Genomic DNA, 25,012 nt, shown 5'->3' with positions numbered 1-25,012 from the left:
ATCGGGACTTCATATTCAGTTTAGTTTTGTCTTTATTCAGTCAAGAGAGCAGAGGGTCTATATATATATATATATATATATATATATACAGTATTACACTATTTTCATTACCATCGAGCTATAATCGATGGGCAGGCCCCTATTGGGCAACCACTGATCAGATGGAAAGTTATATACCGAGCCTACTGTGGCCGAGCGCCTATGAGCGAGCCCAGCATGGTCGAGATACATAGCCTAGTATGGCCGAGCGCCTATGAGCGAGCCTACTATGGCAGAGCAGTTATATATACCGAGCCTTATAAGGCCGTACAATTATTTTACTTACTATATTGAAGGAGTTGAGTCAGTATCAACAGGTAAGTATATCTCCAGATCATCTTTGACTCCCAATTAATTTCAGTTATCATATTATCAGTTCAGTTTCAGATTTCAGTTATTTTATTGCCTTACATACTCGGTACATTATTTCGTACTGACGTCCCTTTTTTGGGGGCGCTGCATTTCATGCGTGCAGGTTCAGACAGACAGACGAGTAGACCTCCTCAGTAGGTGTTTCCCGAGTTCCGCCTGATCGGTAAGCTCCACGTCTTTCGGAGTTGCCAGGTCTAGAGTTTTGTGTACATCTTATGTATATCTGTATATATGTTATGGGTAGGTCGGGGCCCTGTTCCGATCACAGTACATCTATCAGTAGAGGCTTGTAGGCATATCCTGTTGGTTAGTGCAGTATGTTGGGTTTGTATAAATTGGTGGTTTGTCAGCTGTAGTAGCTATGACGGCCTTGTCGGCCTAGCTTTATATTGATATTTAGTTAGTGCTAGTTTCCATTCAGTTTTATATTTTGCTTCGCAAATTGTCTTGCAAGGTGGCCCCATGGCCAAAGTATGACATTATGTGTTCAGAGTCCCTTAGTCGCAATTTGGTACGCCAGGTTAGGTGAGGCACGGGGTGCTTGTCTCGCTCCTAGGTTCGGGGCGTGACAAACTTGGTATCAGAGCAGTTCTGTCCTAGGGAGTCTACAAGCCGTGTCTAGTAGGGTCTTGTTTATAGATGTGTTGTGCACCACATTATATAAGCAAGGAACTACAGGGCATTTAGGAGTTGGTTACACTTCTTTGAAATCTAAATCGTGCTATAGAACTGAGTTATAGGAAATTTGAATTAAACTTATGTGTTGGTGTTTGCATGCACAGATGACGGTGACTAGGAAGACTACGGCTAGCCAGAGGAGAGATACAGTAGTAGGTGAGGGGACCAACAGGGTACCCCCAGTAGATGGGGCCCAGTCTGAGGCTCAAGGGGAGACCCCTACTCAGCCATTACCGGCTCCTCCACCAACTACGGAGATTCCTAGGGAAACCGCACATCCAGTTCCCCCTCCACTTCCATCAGATCAGGACTTAAGGAGTGCGGTGCATTTGTTGACACAGTTGGTAGCTACCCAGCAACATGCTAGGGCATCAGCTAGTGCAGGAACTTCTGAGGGGTCTGGGAGTTCAAGGGTCCGAGAGTTTATTGCTTTGAGTCCCCCAGAGTTCACGGGGACAGATCAGAGGGAGGACCCGCAGGATTTCATAGATCAGCTTCACAGGATCTTTCGTGTTATGCATGCCACGGAGAAAGAGGCAGTTGAGCTAGCAGCTTTTCGACTCCGAGATATAGCCATCCTTTGGTATGAGGGATGGGAGAGGTCCAGGGGACGTGATACACCTCCAGCTATTTGGGAGAATTTTTCAGATGCTTTCCTTGACCAGTACTTACCGCGGGAGATCCGACAGGCTCGAGTCGATCAGTTTCTAGCCCTCAAGCAGGGTAATATGAGTGTTCGAGAGTATAGTCTCCATTTTGACTCATTGGCCAGATATGCACCATCCATAGTTTCTACTATGCGGGACATGATTCACAGGTTTATAGCAGGGTTAGCCCCAGAGTTAACCGAGGCATGTGCCACCGCTGCATTGCAGGATAGTATGGATATCTCCCAGATTCAGGCATTCGCCCAGAATATAGAAAGGGGTAGGCGTCGGCAGCAGGGTACAGAGAGGGCTGAGCAAGGGCAGCGTAAGAGGATGAGATTTCCCAGGTCTCAAAAGCAATCTCAGGGTAGTTATAAGACCCAGTACTTCGGACGGCCACCTAGGCCTCCGCCGCCTCGGTTACAGGGTTACAGGTATGACAGCTATACTCAGTCAGGACCAGGTGAGAGCTCACGGGTATCGGGTTTGCAGCGACAGCGAGGATCTATGCAGACATGGTCATTTCCTCCACGGTGTGACATCTGTGGTAGAGGACACTTGGGTCAATGCCGAGCAGGTTCTGATGCTTGTTATACATGTGGGCGTCCGAGGCATATGATGCGAGATTGCCCAAATAGAGATTCTGGGGGAATGGCACAACCAGCGAGTTCAGCAACAGGATCATCTATGTCCGTGCATCCTTCAAGGCGCGAGTCTCAGTCTTCGGCTGGTAGAGGTCGAGGCAGAGGTAGAGGTTCCAGTTCAAGTGGTAATCAGAACCGTATCTATGCTTTAGCGGGTCGACAGGACCAGGAGTCTTCACCAGACGTTGTGACAGGTATATTAACCATTTGCTCTCACGATGCTTATGCTTTGATAGACCCAGGATCTACTTTATCGTATATTACCCCATTTGTCGCGAGGAAGTTTGGTATAGTGCCTGAAATACTAAGTGATCCTTTTGCGGTATCTACACCGGTCGGAGAATCGATTATTGCTAGACGGGTTTACCGAGGTTGTACGGTGACAATTTGTAGTCATCAGACCTCAGCTGACCTAGTTGAGCTAGAGATGATGGATTTTGATGCTATCATGGGCATGGACTGGTTGGCAGCTTGCTATGCCACAGTTGATTGCCGAGCAAAGGCAGCCAAATTTCATTTTCCGGGTGAGCCAGTCCTTGAATGGGTAGGTAATACACCAACACCCAGAGGTAGGTTTATTTCCTATCTGAAGGCGAGGAAAATGATCGCAAAAGGGTGCATTTATCATATTGTGCGAGTTAGAGATGCAGATGCTGAGATACCTACACTTCAGTCTATTCCCATAGTCAAAGAGTATGCAGATGTGTTTCCAGATGAGCTTCCAGGTATTCCTCCAGAGCGAGAGATTGATTTTAGCATCGATTTGCTTCCAGGAACTCAACCAATATCCGTCCCTCCGTATAGAATGGCACCTGCCGAATTGAAGGAGTTGAAGGAGCAGTTAAAAGATTTGCTGGAGAAAGGTTACATTAGGCCCAGTACCTCACCTTGGGGTGCACCGGTACTATTTGTGCGGAAGAAAGACGGCTCGCTGAGGATGTGTATCGATTATAGGCAGCTGAACAAGGTAACTATTAAGAATAAGTATCCACTTCCAAGGATCGATGACTTGTTTGATCAGTTGCAGGGGGCTAGATGCTTTTCAAAGATAGATTTGAGGTCGGGGTACCACCAAGTCAGAGTTCGGGAAAAAGATATTCCGAAGACAGCCTTCAGGACCCGATATGGCCACTTCGAGTTCCTTGTCATGTCCTTCGGGTTGACTAATGCACCCGCTGTATTTATGGACTTGATGAATAGCCTATTCCGACCATTTTTAGATCTGTTCGTGATAGTATTTATTGATGATATTCTGGTTTATTCCCGTTCAGAGGATGAGCATGCGGACCACCTGCGAGCGGTACTCCAAACCCTCCGTGATCGTAAGTTGTATGCTAAGTTTTCTAAATGTGAGTTCTGGTTGAAGTCTGTAGCATTCTTGGGGCATATTGTATCAGATGAAGGGATAAAGGTGGACACTCAGAAGATTGAGGCCGTGAAATCTTGGCCTAGACCTACCACTCCGACAGAGGTTCGTAGCTTTCTAGGCTTAGCAGGATACTATCGGAGGTTCGTAGAGGGTTTTTCTTCCCTTTCGGCACCATTGACGAAGTTGACACAGAAAGAAACTAAGTTTCAATGGACAGAGGCTTGCGAGCGGAGTTTCCAAGAGCTTAAGAACAGGTTGACCTCAGCTCCAGTTCTAACACTTCCAGAGGGTCTAGAGGGTTATGCCGTGTATTGTGATGCATCAGGTGTCGGGTTAGGATGTGTCCTGATGCAACATGGGAAGGTAATTGCGTATGCTTCAAGGCAGTTGAGGAAGCACGAGAGGAATTATCCGACCCACGACCTCGAGTTAGCTGCGGTTGTCCATGCACTTAAGATATGGCGGCATTATTTATATGGTGTTCATGTTGATGTATTTACTGATCATAAAAGCCTACAATATATCTTCAAGCAGAAAGAGTTGAATTTGCGACAGAGGCGATGGCTTGAGTTATTGAAAGATTACGATGTTAACATTCTCTACCATCCAGGGAAAGCTAATGTTGTAGCAGATGCATTAAGTCACCGATCTATGGGTAGCTTAGCACATGTAGATCCCGAGAAAAGATAATCAACTAGAGAGATTCATCAATTGGCTTTGTTGGGGGTTCGGTTAGTAGATTCTGAGGATGGTGGAGTTGTACTCCAAAACACTGCAAAATCATCCCTCATAGCTGAAGTCAAGGAAAGGCAGTACGAGGACCCAGAGTTGAGAGAGCGAGTTCCGCAGCAGAAGAAGTCATTGTTAGAGCTCAAGAGAGATGGGGTTCTCAGATACAGGGGTTGTTTGTGTGTTCCAGATGTAGCAGGGCTACGAGACAAGATTATGTCAGAGGCACATTATTCATGGTATTCCATCCATCCTGGATCGACGAAGATGTATCATGAAATTAAGGATGTGTACTGGTGGAATGATATGAAGAAGAACATTGCTGAGTTTGTCGCCCAATGTACTAGTTGCCAGCAAGTGAAGATAGAGCACCAGAAGCCCGGAGGGCTAATGCAGACTATAGAGATCCCGGCATGGAAATGGGAGGCGATAAACATGGACTTTATCATGGGTTTACCTCGTTCTAATTGTAAGTTCGATTCCATATGGGTGATAGTCGATAGGCTCACGAAATCAGCTCACTTCCTACCGGTCAGATCTACATATACAACAGAAGATTATGCAAAGTTATATATTAAGGAGATAGTGCGACTACACGGAGTACCAGTTTCTATTATATCTGACCGTGGGGATCAGTTTACAGCACATTTTTGGAGGTCATTTCAGAGAGGTCTAGGGACTCAGGTGAATCTCAGCACAGCTTTTCATCCACAGACTGATGGACAAGCCGAGCGCACAATTCAAACGCTCGAGGATATGTTACGAGTATGTGTGTTGGATTTTAAAAGAAGTTGGGATGAACATCTACCTCTTATCGAGTTTGCATATAATAACAGTTACCACTCCAGTATCCAGATGGCTCCGTACGAGGCTTTGTATGGGCGTAAGTGTAGATCTCCTATAGGGTGGTTTGATGTTGGAGAATCTGGGTTACATGGGCCAGACCTGGTTCAGCAGGCCATAGAGAAAGTAAAGGTTATCCGGGAGCGACTGTTGACAGCTCAGAGTCGTCAGAAGTCATATTCTGACGTGCGGCGACGAGACTTAGAGTTCAGGATTAATGACTGGGTATTCTTAAAGGTATCACCTATGAAGGGCGTGATGAGGTTTGGCAAGAAAGGAAAGCTTAGCCCACGGTATATTGGGCCTTATAGGATCATTCGGAGAGTGGGCCAACTAGCTTATGAGTTAGAGTTGCCCTCAGAATTGGAGTCTGTCCATCCGGTTTTTCACGTATCTATGCTACGGAAGTGCATTGGCGATCCTACCCGAGTGGTGCCCACGGATGATGTACAGATTACAGAGGACTTGTCATACGAGGAAATTCCAGTTGCCATCCTAGACCGACAAATCCGCAATCTACGAAATAAGGAGGTAGCTTCCGTAAAGGTTTTATGGAGGAGCAAGAATGTAGAAGAGATGACGTGGGAATCGGAGGAAGAAATGAAGTCTAAATACCCCCACCTATTTCAAACTGAAGATATGGTTCGAGATGGGACGCTACAACATAGCTCTATGTAGGCTAGCAGGTCATCAGGTAAGCTTTTATTTTTCACTTTCAATATTTATGATTTACGGTCGGTGAGGCAAATTGCTGCTATTTATAAAGATTGGCCATGTGTGGCATGCATAGTATGTTTCTGGCTACGTGCAGGTTGGTTTTAACCTAGTGTACGAAGGATACTCTGGAAAAAGTTTCCAAAGTCTCCAAGAGTAAACATTCGAGGACGAATGTTCCCAAGGGGGAGTGATGTTACACCCTATATTTTCGTACGTAAAAATGCGTCGTAAGCAAACTAACGTAGGACCAAAAATGAGATAATATTTAAAAGTATATAAAGTAAGTTAATCATGTTACCTCTGAGTTTACAAATATTGAAGATCATGAACAACAAGTACAAAGAGGGTTGGACAGTTCAGAAGCTAAAACAATTGAATAAAACAATGTTTCGTTGAAAGTCGATAAGTTGGGAATGTTATAACATGTACCTTTGGGGTGAGACTAGGGTGATTAACATGATAAGGATATTATGTTATGATTTATATTAGTCGTATGACATCCGTTTGTTATGTTTTGAAGTCAAGAGAGTTGTGGAACAAAAGTCGATGAAAGTCATCACAAGTTACATTCATAAGTTTTACTGAAACTTTGGGTCAAATGTAACTGCGATGTTATCCCAATATACTTAGAGTTATGGGGTGTTCCACCCATCAAATTAAAGATCTATGAGTCCATTTTCCAACGCATTAAACCATTTGTCAATACGACATCAGAGTAGAAAGATATGTGCATTTTTGCGATACTGCGCAAGCTGCTAGGTGACAAGTAGGTGTGTCACCTACTTGCTTAAATGAAAGCCCAAAAATGGGCCATTTCGGGTCGTCCAAAGAGGCCTTTTAAGGGCCTATTTTCTTCATACATTAGACTTAAAATAGTGCATAATAACCAGACATAAGCTCTGCAAAGAATCCTCCCAAAAAAGTTCCCACAAACCCTAATTGATTTTCTCTTCCTTTCAAGTTCCAATTGGAGGTAAAACTTAGAGTTTGAAGAACCAAGATAGGAGCTGAGTTATCCAACAAATAAGGTGAGTTTACTGATCTCTTTCATCCATTTTTTTCTGCTTTAAATTCATGGTAAGTCGTTCTATACTTGTAAGAACTCACGGGACGGTGATCGGAAGCCGTGAGTTCGAGTTATTCACTTGTAGCGGACTGTTTTGTGGACTGTTTTGTGTTGCTGTTGGGCTGCGTGTTTTACTACTATTTTGTGGAGTTTTGGAGGAGGAAGGGGGTTTATAAACACCATATAAATGTAGGGTGGTTGGCTGGTCGTTCGTCATAACATTTTCGGGTCGTTTGACACTACTACGGTGGTCGTTTTGTGTACGAAGAGATTGGGGTGTGTTGGGCTGTTTTGTAGTATTTGATGGTGTATATAGGGCTGGAAAATGATGTATATATGTTGTTATTGTTCTGTTCTTGTATTGTTGGTGTTATCTTGAATTTGGAGGAAGGGCATATTATAGGGGAGATGCTGCCCGTTTTAATACAAAATAGGTTTGTCGTTCGTTGTGCGATAGTTGTACCTTTCGTAACTTAACGATAGTATTATTATCATTCTTGTAGATTAAGGTGTGAAGAGGTGAGTTCAACTTGGTGATTGGAAAGATTGTGATAAGGTATGTTAAGGCTAAGCCTTCCTTCATTTTGGCATGATCTCGTAGCTACATGTGTTAATAATGAGACATAAAGAGAAGTTCGTATTCATGAATTTATTCACATTATTCTAGTCTCATAAGTTACAATATTATTCCTTATCGGGACTTCATATTCAGTTTAGTTTTGTCTTTATTCAGTCAAGAGAGCAGAGGGTCTATATATATATATATATATATATATATATATATATATATAGAGGGTCTATATATATATACAGTATTACAGTATTTTCATTACCATCGAGCTATAATCGATGGGCAGGCCCCTATTGGGCAACCACTGATCAGATGGAAAGTTATATACCGAGCCTACTGTGGCCGAGCGCCTATGAGCGAGCCCAGCATGGTCGAGATACATAGCCTAGTATGGCCGAGCGCCTATGAGCGAGCCTACTATGGCAGAGCAGTTATATATACCGAGCCTTATAAGGCCGTACAATTATTTTACTTACTATATTGAAGGAGTTGAGTCAGTATCAACAGGTAAGTATATCTCCAGATCATCTTTGACTCCCAATTAATTTCAGTTATCATATTATCAGTTCAGTTTCAGATTTCAGTTATTTTATTGCCTTACATACTCGGTACATTATTTCGTACTGACGTCCCTTTTTTGGGGGCGCTGCATTTCATGCGTGCAGGTTCAGACAGACAGACGGGTAGACCTCCTCAGTAGGTGTTTCCCGAGTTCCGCCTGATCGGTAAGCTCCACATCTTTCGGAGTTGCCAGGTCTAGAGTTTTGTGTACATCTTATGTATATCTGTATATATGTTATGGGTAGGTCGGGGCCCTGTTCCGATCACAGTACATCTATCAGTAGAGGCTTGTAGGCATATCCTGTTGGTTAGTGCAGTATGTTGGGTTTGTATAAATTGGTGGTTTGTCAGCTGTAGTAGCTATGACGGCCTTGTCGGCCTAGCTTTATATTGATATTTAGTTAGCACTAGTTTCCATTCAGTTTTATATTTTGCTTCGCAAATTGTCTTGCAAGGTGGCCCCATGGCCAAAGTATGACATTATGTGTTCAGAGTCCCTTAGTCGCAATTTGGTACGCCAGGTTAAGTGAGGCACCGGGTGTTTGTCTCGCTCCTAGGTTTGGGGCGTGACAATAGGGTCTCCACTACCAAGTCTCTTTTCCAACATAGGGTTTACACTCCCTAGTTGATGTTATTTTAGACATAGAGTCTCCACTTCCTAGTCTCTTTCCCAACATAGGGTCTCCCCTCCCTAGTTGATTTTATTTTAGACATAGGGTCTACGCTTCCTAGTCTCTTTTTCAACATATGGTCTCCATTCCCTAGTTGATGAGTTTTCAACATAGGGTCTCAACTCCCTAGTTCATGTTATTTTAGACATATTGTCTCCACTTCCTAGTCTCTTTTCCAACATAGGGTCTCCACTCCCTAGTAAGTGTTATTTTAGACATAGGGCCTACACTCCCTAGTCTATTTTCCAACATATAGTCTCCAATCCCTAGTTGATGAGTTTTCCAACATATGGTCTCCACTCCCTAGTTGATGATATTTTAGACATATGGTCTCCACTCCCTAATCTCTTTTCCAACATAGGATCTCCACTCCCCAGTTGATGATTTTCCAACATAGGATCTCCACTCCCTAGTTGATGATATTTTAGACATAGGGTCTCCACTCCCCTTTTGCAACATAAGGTCTCCACTCCCTAGTTGATGATTATTTTACATATTTTCCACTCCCTAGTCTCCTTTCCAACATAGGGTCTCCACTCCCTAGTTGATGATTATTTTAGACATAAAGTCTCCACTCCCTAGTCTCTTTTCCAACTAAGGCTGGCAAGTGGGCCGGTCCAGGCCCGGGAGCGCAAGCCAAATGGTTGGTCCGGTTTTAGCGGGCTTGGTCCGGTCTCGTGGGCTGGTCCTATGATTTGGGCCCGTCAGGCCCGGGACCGTTTGGTCCGTCAGGGACCGAGACCGGCCCGGTCCCTTAGCGGGCCCAATAACTATTTGTTTTGAAAACAATAGTCGTTGGGCTGTCAAAAATAGTCGTTGGCTATTTAGGAAATAGCCATTTAACCCCCCCCCCCAACTTTGTTTTAATCCCATACTTTTTATAATTACACTTTTTCCTATTTTCAACTATAAATACTCCATCATTATTTTATTTTTTCTTACAAAATCATCAATTTATTACAATCTCTCTCTAATTTACTTCTATAATTGCTAATATTGCTTACTTTATTGTTACAATTTGTGAAACAATTGTGAAGTTGGTGAATTGAAGTCTTCAACAATAATCAATTTCAAACAAGTTGTTCGTCAATTTGATAAACTCGTTCCAACTCTTAAGTTTTAATATTATAATTTGTTTGTGTTTATTTACTTTGCTTGATTAATTAAGATGGCTTATTCCTTAAAAAATATGTTTAGTAAAAATAAGGGAAAATCGAAGAGTGGTGAATCTAGTGGCCAATATGTTCCTCCTCCACTTCCCCCGACTCTCCGACCCAAAGATGTTACCCGTCCTACACCTCCTATTCTTGATAGCGATAATAGTTTATTACAAATTACCGAGAGTCAATTTTGCCATAATATTGCACCCGGTGAACAATTAAACCATGAATATACGAATGTTCTTTATGGTAATCCAACTATTGATGAAAATGATGATGAAGAAATAGATTTTGATGAAACGCAACCGGATGATGATACACCCACTAGTCCTGCTCCTGAATTTAACCCAACTAATAATAATCTAGATGATCCCCTGTCTGACCCTCTTATTAGTGCCCATACTTTTTCTAGACAACCTTCTAAACGGGCTGAAACATCTCTTGTTTGGCAATTGTTTACTCAACTAAGAGAAAAAAAATAGGGCTAAGTGTAAAACTTGTGGCAAAGAGTTAGTTTTTCAATATGTTGGAGGGGGGGGGGGGGGAGTTTGACTAGACACATATTGCTACACCCTCAAGATAAAGCTAGATATTTTCGTATGAAAGTTTTGGCTGAGGGGACAAGTGCACCTAGTTAGGCTGACCTTAGTACCGGGTCAAATCAATTTCAACCGGGAATTAACACTGTTACCGGTGGTATTTTATATTATGATCCAAAAAAAGATCGAGAAGAATTGGCAAAAATGGTCATTGTTATGTGCTTACCCTATAGTTTTTCTTCTACCCCTCACTTTGTGCATTATATTAGAAAAAATTATAATCCTATTTATAAAGGTTTTCCTCGCACAACCGTAAAGAGTGATATTTATAAATATAAACATGAATATGAACAATATTTGCGCTATTTATTTACTCATATAAATTGTCGTCTTGCTATTACAACTGATATTGGTATAAGTGGTAATGACTGTGATTACCTTACTGTTACCAGTCATTGGATTGATTTGAATATCTCTTTACAATATTTTTGTCTTTTTATATATCTTAAGCTATACATATATTATAGTATATATATATACTATACTCTAGTCTATACTATATATACATCTCATAAGATATATAAGCTATATTCGATATACATATATATATATATATATATATATATATATAAGCCTATATATATACTATCGAATACGTCTTATATAGTATAGTATAGTATAGTATAGTATATATATATATACTATATATACAACTTAAGATATATAAACTATATTCGATATACTATATATACATCTTAAGATGTATATATAGTATATCGAATATAGTTTATATATCTTAAGATGTATATATAGTATATAAATCGAATATAGCTTATATATAGTAAGATGTATATATATTATAGTATAGTATAGTATATATATATAAGCTTATATATATATATATATATGTATATCGAATATAGCTTATATATCTTAAGTTGTATATATAGTATATACAATACTATACTATAATATATATACATCTTACTATATATATTATATATATCTTAAGATGTATACTATCGAATATGACTTATATACTATGTATATATAGTATAGTGTGTGTATATAAGAGATGTATATATAGTATAGTGTGTGTGTGTATATATATATATATCTTAAGATGTATGTATATATATATATATATATATATATAAATATATCTTAAGATGTATATATAGTATATCTTAAGATGTATACTATCGAATATAGTATAGTATATATATATAAGCTTATATATATATGTATATCGAATATACTATGTATATATAGTATAGTGTGTGTGTGTATAAATATATATATATATATATATATATATCTTAAGATGTATATATATACTATAATATATATACATAGTTTATAAGTCATATTCGATAGTATACATCTTAAGATATACTATATATATATATATATCTTATATATCTTAAGATGTATATATATATCTTAAGATCTACTATACTGTACTATATATATATAGTATATCTTAAGATATATATATAGTATATTTTAAGATGTATATATAGTATATAAATCGAATATAGCTTATATATCTTTATTACTATTTTTTCTCTCTAACTTTTATAAATAAATACAAATTTTCTATTGGGCCCGTTTAGGCCCGGAACCGACCCACTTAACCCGGGACCGTTAGTTAGTGGTCCCGGTCCCGAGCCGGTTCCAGCAATGAGCCCGCGAAGCCCGGAACCGTTGCACCACATAGGACTGGCCCACTTAGGACCGGGTCCGCGAAGCCCACTTAGGACCGGGCCTGGTCCGGCCCACTTGCCACCCATATTTCCAACATAGGGTCCCCACTCCATAGTTTCTTTTCCAACATAGGGTCTTCACTCCCTAGTTCATGATTTTTAGACATAGGGTCTCCGCTCCCTAGTCGTTTTTCCAACATAGGGTCTTCACTCCCTAATTGATGTTTTTAGACATAGGGTCTCCACTCCCTAGTCGCTTTTCCAACATAGGGTCTCCACTCCCTACTTGATGTCTTTAGACATAGGGTCTCCACTCCCTAGTCATTTTTTCAACATAGGGTTTCCACTCCTTAGTTGATTAGTTTTAGACATAGGGTCTCCACTCCCTAGTCGTTTTTCCAACATAGGGTTTCCGCTCCCTAGTTGATGATTTTAAGACATGGTGTCTTCACTCCCTAGTAACTTTTCCAACACAGGGTCTTCACTCCCTAGTTGATAATTTTTGGACATAGGGTCTCTAATCCCTAGTCTCTTTTCCAACATAGGGTCTCCACTCCCTAATTGATGTTATTTTAGACATAGGGTCTCCACTCTATAGTCTCTTTTCCAACATAGGGTCTCCACTCCCTAGTTGATGTTATTTTAGACATAAGGTCTCCACTCCCTAGTCTTTTTTCCAACATAGGGTTCCCACTCCCTAGTTAAAGTCATTTTAGTTATAGGTTATCCACTCCCTAGTCTCCTTTCCAACATAGGGTCTCCACTCCCTAGTTGATGTTATTTTAGACATAGGGTCTCCACTCCCTAGTTGATGTTGTTTTAGACATAGGGTCTCCACTCCCTAGTCGCCTTTCCAACACAGGGGCTCCACTCCCTAGTTGATATTATTTTAGACATATGGTCTTCAACTCTGGTCTCCTTTCCAACATAGGGTCTCTACTCCTTAGTTGGTTTTTATTTTAGACATAGCATCTCCACCCCCTAATTTTCTTTTCTAATATATGGTCTCCACTCCCCAGCTTATTTTATTTTATACATAGGGTCTCCACTCCCTAGTCTCCTTTCCAACATAGGGTATTCACTCCCTAGTTGATTTGATCTTAAATGCAGGGTACACCACTCCCTGATATATTTGCCAATATAGGGTATCCCTTTTCCTGGATATATTTTCCCAACATTAGGTATACCAATCCTTAGTTGAGACATACTTTTGACAATAAAGGAACACCATAAAAAAAACATGATTTTTTTCAGGGTACACCACTCCCGACCTTTTATTGCTTTCAATAAAGAAGTAGTTTAGAATTTTGTTACAATAACTCACGAATTTTTCCCATTGCAATATAGGGCAGAAAAATTTCATTCGTTTGTTTGTTTAGGTGTTTGAGTAGGTTTTACCTCGAGGCACATGGTTCGAAATGACTAAAAGAAGAAGTCTCAATTCAGAATAAAAGAAAAAATAAGTGAATCCAAAATGCAAAAGCAGTTGTAAAGATGTGGAATGCTCAAGACATGACTGAAGCCATGGGTATTGGAGCCCGGTTTTGATTAGAAGAAGTTATAGAACAATGAACTGGAACCCACACCTAGTAATCATCAAGGTTTAGATCAGAGTCTGCATGAAAAACCAGTCAAGACTCAAGATCAAGTTTTAGAAGACTCATAGATAGGAATCTTATAACTCATAGCAAATAAGCTTGTTTAGTTTTAAACTTATTTTGATATAATAGCAAGATAGAGGACCGGAGCCTCGACGGAACCTAACATGACTTCTCAACTCATTATTTCATCATTCTCCTTGCACTACACGCGACATGATTCCCCTATAACCCGGGATATGTAGGCTGTCAAAAATCAGGACTCGGTTGCATCCTATCTTTCATTTCTTTTCTTTTGAATAATGATTTGGTAAAAAATTAGTCACATGGCTTACCTAGTCTTTACGTGAAAAATCTTCATGTTTTCAAGCAAAGAGGGGCAGCTGTGAGCACCGAATTTTTGACTATATTTGAATTTTTATCACCTTCTACTATGTAAATATTTTCAGAAATTTAATATATATATTTTTAAAGCTTTTTTACATTTTTTATACTGCGTAAAAATTAATAATAATTTAAAAGATCAATTATTACTATTAGTATTATTTTTATTTTTATTTTAAATAAAATGAATTACATAAAACGAAAACAAAATTAATTATTTTTTTTAAATTTTGGATGGAAATTAAAAAATAGAAAAAGTAGAAATATAAAATTAAAAAGTAAAAGTAAAAGTAGTTGGAAATTTTTTAATAAAAAAAGTAAAAGAAAGTGGAAAAGTAAAAAAAATAAAAGAATGTGGAAATTTAAAAAATGAAAAGTAAAATAGGATTGGAATTAAAAAATAAAAGTAAGAGTAGCTGGAATTTTTTTTTAAAAATGGTAAAAGTAAGTGGAAATTAAAAAAAGAAAAGTAAAAAAAGTGAGAATTTAAATATAATAAAAGTAAAAAAATGATAAATTAAAAAATAAAAGTAAAGGAATGTAGGGAATTATTTCCTTAAAAAGAAAAAGAAAATGGAATGTGAGAATTCTCTTTTAATTAAAAAATAATAAAACTGAAAAAAATTCGATTTTTTTTCTATAAATAGAAGAGAAATGTGAGGAGAAAAATAGGAACAAGAGAAAGAAAAAAAAAGGGAGGAAAGAATTGAGAGAAATTTATTTTCTTCTTCTAAGATAATGAGATTTCTACTCGTGTCATTCTTTTTTCGTCTTGCTTTCGGAAAACCCATCAAAAAATCACACCCCCCCCCAAAAATAGCTTTAAACCCAGCAAAAACAAGCCACTAAATCACCGATTTTGCAAGGTCGATCGGGGTTGCAAGTCGCAATTTTTTGTTCGAGGTTTCGTGACCGGTGAAAGCTCTAGTCAACACTCGTCGAATTGTTTAGCGCTCTTGTAATTTCATCTCTGTTAGTTTATATCAAAGGTCTGTTATTTCCCTTTCTTCACTAATTATAATTGTCCATTTACCTACTTGTCTATTGGTGTGATTATTGGGCAGCATGAAGTAGTAGTTCACTCTATTGATATTTGGATTATTTGAATGTGATTGTTTCCTTGTTCATATATTTATTGGAACATGATGTTAATTTTAGAGTTGCAAAGTTTTGTTTTGAGTTGATTTAACCGGATAAATGGTCTATTGAATCACTATAATTTGGCTTGTTTACTAATTTTGTTCATGAGATTGTGGTGTCATTAGTTTTGTTTGAGAAATATACAAAATATGGATATTGGGTTGGATAATTTGCTTGGGCCACGATTTGTTTCTAAGGAAATTGGTTTTGGGGATGTTGGAGAAGAAAATATTTTGGCCACAAGATTTAGTCTCATCAGGTCCAAAATAATAAATAATATAGCTGGCCCATCTTTCTCTAAACTAGCCCACTTTTCTATAAATAATAAATCAAATTCTTCCACAAATAATTCCATACCTAATGGCCTTACAATAATCTCAAAAATTAGTAATTGAATAATATTTGAACATCGTAGCTTGCTTTAGGCGCGACTAATAATAAATCATCGTGACTGTGGGTACGGTTCCTGTGGAATGGTCACGATTCGTAATCCTCAATTCGAGTGTGCGTTTCACGTGACTCGACCACAACTTCAAACAATAATAAATAAAATTAAACAAGTTATAGATTGCGGGCATTTCACGTGGCGCGATATGCGATGTGTGTAAACAACGAGTGTACGACAACGTAACTCGTTTCATATTAATTCCATAGGAGTTTAAAATGCAGTAATGTAATAAAAGCGGTAAAAATAATAAAAATACACATTGGTTTAAAACATGTATTAAATCAGATAACTGTGCCAATTATTAATAGTTGAGCAGCCGTGCTAAAACCACGGAACTCGGGAGTGCCTCACACCTTCTCTCGGGTTAACAAAATTCCTTACCCGGTCTTGTGGTGTTCGCATACCATAAATAAGAGTCAATTTTCCTCGATTTGGGATTCTAAAATAAACCGGTGACTTGGGACACCATAAATCATTTCAAGTAGCGACTCTGAATAAATAAATAATCTCATTTGAATAATGTCGCTTAAATTGGAAAAACTCCCTATCCCCTATCCCCTCGGAAAAAAGGAGGTAAGACACGTACCGCTGGACATCCCTTATTTTATGCGCTTTTTACTGTTGTATTCATGAATACATGGCTCGAATATATGTGAATACATGCGCGTACAATTGGACTGCCCTGATTTTAGGCATTTTTTGTTGTTGTTTTTATGAATACAATATCGCAAATATATGTGAATACACTACCGTAACAATTGAATAGTAGCTATAGAAAATAATTATGTATATGATAGTTATAAGAAGTTAATAGCCACTAAATAATAGTAGTTTCTAAAATTTTGTGGTTAGTTATTCAATTTGGTTTGAGATGAGTTATTGCAGCTTTATTACATCATTACACCAGTGGGCCCACTTCAATTTTTCGTGTTTGCATGTTTATACGCAACATTCCTTTTGAGGTTATCACTTCTCTAACAATGCTGGCCCATTACATTCCCCCATTTCACACTCAAACTCAATTTGCCTATATATCCAAATAGAAGCATAATTGTTTACCTAGAACTTTAAGAGTGCTATTTACTTGCTTTCTTTAATTAGGAAAAAATCATTTCTTAATCAAGGTTCATTTATATTTCTGAAAGTCAACACTTTATTTGTTAGAAAATAAATAAAATCCACCCGCTCAATTTGAATTTAGATTTTAGACCGTTAGCATTTTCTCTTTATTTATGGATTGTGGATGGTCCATACCAATCAATTTATTTTCTTTTCTTTTTTAGCTCAAACAAGCCAATTAATTCGCTAACTCATCTTCTCCTTCAATTCAACACTAAATTCTTAACCAAGATTAATCTAACTTTTATTAAATATTAGGAATAGTAAAGTTAAACAGAAATTGCAGAAATTTGTATTCCCTTTTAGTTCACCAACTAGAAAACAAGAAAAGAAACATGCCCTTTTCGTAAAACAATCTTTTTAACTTATAAATACGCTATTAACTCTTTCATATATTATTTGGTTGATGAAGCAAAGCCTCTCAACCTGCTCCATGACTTTATTAATCATACCTATATGATTAATGAAGCAAGCATCTAATCAGAGGTGAAGGGATTGCGCTATATGATAATTTTTATTTAGATTTAACAAGTATATTAAATTAGGCTTTTTTCAGATGTAGGACCGCTGAACATAGATTTACTTAGCTAGCGTTTGGACATAAATTTAGTTGAAACTTGAAAAAAAAAAAAAAAAAAAAGAGATGAAAAATAGTTTTTGAAAGTTGAAATTGTGTTTGGACATACATTTTACTTGAAAATAATTTGAAGTTTTGTGAGTCGAAAAGTTCAAAATTTTCAAAAACTAGAACCGTTTTTGGGATTTGAAAATTTTGTTTTCAAAATCTATAAACAAACAAATATTGATTTTTTTATTTTATAAAAAGCTCTCAAATTTTGTGGTTAAATGAGAGCTTAGTTTATAGATTGCTGAATATGAAAATTTACATAAAATTAGTGGTTTTGTAAAGAGTCTACTTACAATATTATTTTTTCGAAAATAAGATATGTTTACAATAGCTCGATTTTAACATAAAATAGGGAAAACATTCTCGTGGAAATGGTATAGATGTACCATAAAAAACGTTAGTTTTGATTTTATTAAGAGACTATAACAATAAATTAGTTGTCTCGGAATGAGGCATAGTTATTATTATTTGTTTTACTGTTACAATTTAGTGCAATTCTTCAAACACACTAAGTTATGTATATATGTTCGCATATATATATACACACACTGCTATGAGCATTTATTTTGGAGCAATACTTCAAAGATCACTCAATAAGCATATGCTAAGCTAGAGTCTTCGTTCTTGGAGAGTACATACCATGTACTTTGAAGGGGATCGGAAATTTTCATATTAGAATTTAGAATTATAATCCAACTCTATAACAGGGGAATATGAAGCTTAATAAAGTTTGACAAGAATCTCAAAATGAATTCCTTGTCTAAAGGTGTCATCAAATCTTTTATGATATAGATAAAAAGCTAATTATTTTGACAAAAAATCAATACTCTAAACAAATTTCATGTATAATGGAAAAAAATCTTTTATGTTATAAACATGAATTTTTATACTATTCAGCACAAGTTAAGCATAATTACTTGCATATCCTAATTTGTTGTAATTGTAGGATTCTTTGGAATAGACTCTTAACACAAAAAGTTCTTAAATAACAAAAGAATAATAAAGAATTAACCTAAGTAACTATCATTTCAACTGATTAATTTAAAAATAGTCGACATATGTATAACATATGTATAATATACGTACAATTCATATATATTATATGTATAACCATATATCATTAGTGTATAACTTAATATATTGACTAAGAAAAATAAAGAATAAATTCAACCGTCTATTTGTATGAATCCAAATATAGTAACTAAGAAAAGTAAAAAATAAATCCAACAATTATCATTTTATGGCATGCATGAAGCATAATAGACTAATCGGTTCCAAAGATAAAACTCCTTGAAGAAGGAGATGAGCAAATGTTCAAGATGGTCATAATAAGGAGGCAAGTGCTCTAGCAAAGCATCACGACATAACACTTCATAAGACTTCATGTGAGAGGCTCGGGTACCTGAAAATAATAAGATAAAGAGATCTCAATAAGTTATGTCTTTATTAGGTAATAGTACAACCAATATAAAATGATCGTTGATGATATTGTTAATATAATGTAGCGCTCAATATTATTAATATTGACGAGGATCTTGAGCTCAAATCTGTCATGAAATTTGGATAGATAAATGATTGGCCAAATGAAAAATACGCAATGAAAATTAATTTCACCTGAAAAATATGAAGTTGAATGGATAGTCCCAACATCTGAAAGTATAAAGCCAGTGGAGGTATAAATGTGTTCTTGTGCGAAAAAAGGTCAAGTCGATAAACATAAAGACGACTTGTGTCACAATAAAATTTGTAAATATCCTGGCATTGATTATATAAAGACATGTTCTCTTATGGTGGATGTCGCAATTTCAGGTTTTAATCTGGCAATACAAGAAAAGCGTGATATGCGTATAATGGAAATCATTGAAGGATTTAAATTGTTCTGAAGCATATTAAGGTTTCCAAGAAATTTATTAAATTAAGCTTCAAAAATCCTTATACGGATTAAAACAATCAGGGCACATGTGGTATAATCGCCTGAGTGAATACCTGTTGAAAGAAGGGTACAAGAATGATTCAATTTGTCCTTGTGTATTTATAAAAAGATCTGAATCTAAATTTGTTATAATCACCGTATATGTTGATGATTTAGATATCATTGGAACTCCTAGGGAGCATCCTAAAGCAGTAGACTATTTAAAGAAGGAATTTGAAATGAAAGATCTTGGAAAGATAAAATTTTGTCTTGGTCTACAAATTGAGTATATGAAAGATGGATTTTTTGTCCATCAAGCAGCATACACTAAAATAATTTTAAAGCGATTATATATGGATAAAGCACATCAATTCCGATCTCATGAAAATAATGAAGAGCTTCTTGGTCCCGAAGTATCATATCTTAGTGCAATTGGTGCACTAATGTATCTTTCTAACATTACAAGGTCTAACATAACGTTTTTCAATTAATGTTTTAACAAGATATAACTATGCTCCTACAGTGAGATATTGGAATGGAATCAAACACATATTGTGGTATCTAAAATGGACTACCGATATGGGATTAATTTTTGGCAATGATTGCAGTCCCGATCTTGTTGGTTATGCTGATGCTGGGTATTTATATGACCCACACAAGGCTCGATCTCAAACAGGCTATGTGTTTACATATGGAGACACTGTCATATCTTGGCGATTGATTAAGCAATCAATTGTGGCTAATTCATTTAATCATGCCGAGATAATTGCTATTCATGAAGCAAGTCGAGAATGTGTATGGTTGAGGTCTATAATACATCTTATTCGAGATAAATATGATTTGAAGTGTGACAAACCACCCACAATTTTGTATGAAGACAATGCAACATGCATAACTCAATTGAAGGGAGGATTCGTAAAGGGGATAGGACGAAGTAAATTTCACCAAAGTTATTTTTCACACATGATTTTCAAAAGAATGGTGATATCAATGTGCCACAGATCCGTTCAAGTGATAAGATGGCTGATCCGTTCACCAAATCTCTACCGACATCAACCTTCAAGAAACTAGTGTACAAGATTGGGATGCGAAGGCTCAAGGATGTGAATTGATCCTCTCATCAGGGGGAGTTAATACGCGTTGTACTCTTTTTTCCTTACAAGGTTTTGTCCCACTGGGTTTTTCTTACAAGTTTTTAACGAGACAACCAAAAAGCGTATTTCTAAACATGTGTACTCTTTTTCCTTCACTATGATTTTTTTCCCATAGGATTTTTTTGTAATAAGGTTTTAACGAGACACATTATCTATGGACATCCAATGATGAGTGTTATAAGAAAAATCAAATTATGGTGGATGTCTACTCTTCTTCCATGATCTTCTCAAATGCTTAATGACATATTCAATGACATATTTTTATGCTTAATGACATATTTTTCTTCACTTTTCATGCCTATATAAATGCCTTGTAATAGATAAGAAAATACACATAATTGAAAAAGAAAATCTCTTCCTTCTCTCTATCTCTATTTCTTGTTCATGTTTTACTAAATTGCTTTTATTTCATAACAACATGTCTTGTTCATGTTTTACTAAATTCCTGTTATTTCATAACATTTCATATATTATTTGGTTGATGAAGCAAAGCTTCTCAACCTGCTCCATGACTTTATTAATCATACCTATATGATTAATGAAGCAAGCATCTAATCAGAGGTGACGGGATTGCACTATATGATAATTTTTATTTAGACTTAATAAGTATATTAAATTAGGCTTTTTTCAAATGTATGACCGTTGAACATAGATTTACTTAGCTAGCGTTTGGATATAAATTTAGTTGAAACTTGAAAAAAATAGTTTTTTAAAATGAGATGAAAAATGGTTTTTGAAAGTTAAAATTGTGTTTGGACATGCATTTTACTTGAAAAGAATTTAAAATTTTGTGAATCAAAAAGTTCAAAAATTTCAAAAACTAGAACCCGTTTTGGGATTTGAAAAATTTGTTTTCAAAATCTGCCAAAAATGGTTCAAATCTATAAACAAACAGACATTGAAAATATTTTTTTTTAAAAAACTCTCAAATTTTGTGGTTAAATGAGAGCTTAGTTTATAGATTGCTGAATATGAAAATTTACATAAAATTAGTGGTTTTGTAAAGAGTCTACTTACAATACTGTTTTTTTCGAAAATCAGATATGTTTACAATAGCTCGATTTTAACATAAAATAGGGAAAACATTTTCGTGGAAATGGTATAGATGTACCATAAAAAATGTTAGTTTTGATTTTATTAAGAGACTATAACAATATATTAACTGTCTCGGAATGAGACATAGTTATTGTTATTTGTTTTACTGTTACAATTTAGTGCAATTCTTCAAACACACTAAGTTATGTATATATGTTCGCATATATATATACATATATATATATATATATATATATATACTCCTATGCACATTCATTTTGGAGCAATACTTCAAAGATCATAATTATGAGACTCAATAAGCATATGCTAAGTTAGAGTCTTCGTTCTTGGAGAGTACATACCCTGTACTTTGAAGGGGATCGGAAATTTTCATATTAGAATTTAGAATTATAATCCAGCTCTAAAATAGGGGAATATGAAGCTTAATAAAGTTTGACAAAAATCTAAAAATGAATTCCTTGTCTAAAGGTGTCATCAAATCTTTTATGATATAGATAAAAAGCTAATTATTTTGACAAAAAATCAATACTCTAAACAAATTTCATGTATAATGGAAAAAAATCTTTTATGTTATAAACATGAATTTTTATACTATTCAGCATAAGTTAAGCAAAAAATTTGCTCATCCCCCATTTATTGAATCAAGTCAATCTTAAAACATAATTATTTGCATATCCTAATTTGTTTTAACTTTAGGATTCTTTGGAGATAGACTCTTAACACAAAAAGTTCTTAAATAACAAAAGAATAATAAAGAACCAATGAGACTAGATTCCAAAAAATTCAAGCGTCTGAGAATGTGCTCCTCGGACAGCGTGAAGTGCGCCTCCTGTCCTACGTCGTGCTTTCGATGGCATCTTCCCCCAAGTTCTAGGGATGGCCAAGAGACAGCTTTCATAAACGACATGTTTTTCATTTTTCTGGATTCTAGAGAAAAAAAAGAGTTTCTCTCTGTATAATCCATTATATTCTAAATGCGCCTGTCCCAGAAAAACTGGTCGGAAAAATCTCAATTGTTAAAATAACAGTAATCACAGTGGGTGGAGACAGAAGGGAGGAATGTTTCCTCGCACTACTGTCTGAAAGAGAAAAAGAACTGGGGTTTAAAGGCCGGAAAAAGAAAAAGTCATCGGAATTTGGTGAAACTGGCACGGGGTGGCTCGGAAATACCTCGCGTCGAGGCTGTCTGAAGGACAAAACTTGAAAAGTCGCCGGAAAAGGCCACACGCGTCGGCGCGTGGAGACTCGCCGGAAAGTCAAGCGCGTGGGAGCGCGTGAGGTATCGGTTGCCGGAGAAAGTTACTGGGGTTTGATCGCGGGGAGCTTGGCTCTTGAGTGGTGTGGTGGAAATTTAGGAAGAAGAAGAGATGGAAGAGGCTTGGTCATTTCTGCCACTGTTAGGCCATCCCTTTTGTTTCTGCTTTTTCGCAGGAGAAGCTTTCGCAGGGAGAAGCGTTAGCTGCTAAGCTCCAGTCCCAATTCGTAATTTAAGTATTATATGTGAAGGAATTTAAAGAAATGAGCTTTTTCTGCTGTTGTCTCCCCAAATATTAAGCAAATAGCATTGTGTTTTACTGCTTTTAATCAATTATAACTTCATGCTTATGTTCTTTCACTGTCCATAATGCTTTCGTGCCCTCTGAGCCTCCCAAGTATCTTTTTGTGTTCAAAGAACGAGGCTTTTTATGGAACTCGGAAGAAGGTTGAGATTTTTTAAGGGTGGTTACTCTCTCTGAAGTTCAATTTAGCCAATGAATTTTCCTATAGTTTTGTTATAAAGAGGAAGTTTAACAGCCCTTTAAGAGAAAATACATACTCTGCCCCCCTAAACTTGTCCGGAAAAACCCGAATCCTAAATCCTGAACTTTGTGAATGAGGCTTTGGTGATATTCTCCAGGAAGCTTTGTAACCAGATTGGCTGAGCAAAGGCATGGGAATTTCTAAGGTATGTGCTCTCTCAGAAAGGCACTTGCTTTTTGCAGCCATTTGCGGATTAGCCCTTTTACCTGATAGATCTTTATGCAAATCTGCGCCTTTTTCTTTCACTTTTTGTATGTTCATGTTCTTTCTTCTGCATAATATCAGGAAGAATCCTCATTTCAAAGGATATGAAACAAGTCCAAAGAGAAAGGAAGTGAATATTGAGGATTCATATACTGTCTTTAACCAGTTTGATATTGAAGCTAGTCGTTGCTGCAGTTATCTACACAATATTCTAACTTTTTTGCCTTTGTTTCAATCTTGAACACTCAAGTTTCAGAGGCAGTGAAGATTGTATACAATGAAATGAAAAGTGAAGAAGATTAGAGTTGATTCATGCCTGGCTTGGTGAGTCCAATGGGAAGGTCTTTCTTATAAAGCAACCGTAGATTGTGCAGCCATGGCAGTGTTAACTCTGTTCTTTTTCCTTTTCTTTTTTTGATTAAATAGGCAGTGTTAACTCTGCTCTTTGATTCTTAATGTAGTTTATTTGCATTTTTTGACTAGTCTTTCTGGAAATAGATTTAGATTACCTTTATTGTGGACCCACTGAAAGTCAACAGCTCCGGCTTCCAACTCTAAATCCTAAAGTGACATAGTTATGATCACAAGAAAGTAATGAAATTTTGTTTTTCCATATAAGCTTTGTACAACAACAAATAACATTTTATAACTGATAACTTAGAAATTATACTAATTGTGTAAATTTTTAAAATTACTTATATAACTAAAATCTAAATAAAAATACTGTATTAGTTTTAAATTTTCCGTACTCTATTTGTTTCAAATTTAGATGACATATTTCTCTAATCAAGAGTCAATTTGACAAAATTTTGAGTCTAAATTTGATTAATTCAACTCGATATTTTAAAATTATAATATACATATTCAAAAACCATACGAAAAGTAATATAAATTACAATTTTTGTCATGTTAATATCATAGAAAATATCTTTTAGAATGCTGGTCAAATTTCACTTTATTTGACTCTCGAATTGTGGAGTACTAATTTAACAAAGGACCGTAGACTATATTCATTTTGGTCCATTTTAATTGATTTTTTGGTATTGTTTTGTGATTCACAATATTTGATTTTTTTTAGATATCAAGAAGGAATTATGTAACTTTTTTTTTTAAAGTTGTACTTGAATTAAAGAGCCTAAGAGTATTTATTGTATTTTTTTAATGAATAAATTATAATTAATATAATTTTTTTAGTTAATTAATGTTCAAAAATAAATTTCTTAATATACCTGAAAATACAAAAAAATCAATTAAATG

At 36.3% G+C, this 25,012-nt stretch overlaps 1 long non-coding RNA gene across 1 annotated transcript in view; it reads right to left on the bottom strand.

Moving 5' to 3' along the window:
* LOC138893253 (uncharacterized) overlaps positions 1-25,012 on the bottom strand; it is a 99,373-nt gene that overhangs the window by 54,056 nt on the left and 20,305 nt on the right. The gene's annotated exons all lie outside the window — the stretch shown is intronic.

This window comes from Nicotiana tomentosiformis, chromosome 6, assembly GCF_000390325.3.
Source record: "Nicotiana tomentosiformis chromosome 6, ASM39032v3, whole genome shotgun sequence".
NCBI classification, from domain to species: Eukaryota; Viridiplantae; Streptophyta; class Magnoliopsida; order Solanales; family Solanaceae; genus Nicotiana; species Nicotiana tomentosiformis.
The sequence above is the reverse complement of the archived record's forward strand: the minus strand, read 5'-3'. Positions and strand labels throughout refer to the sequence as shown.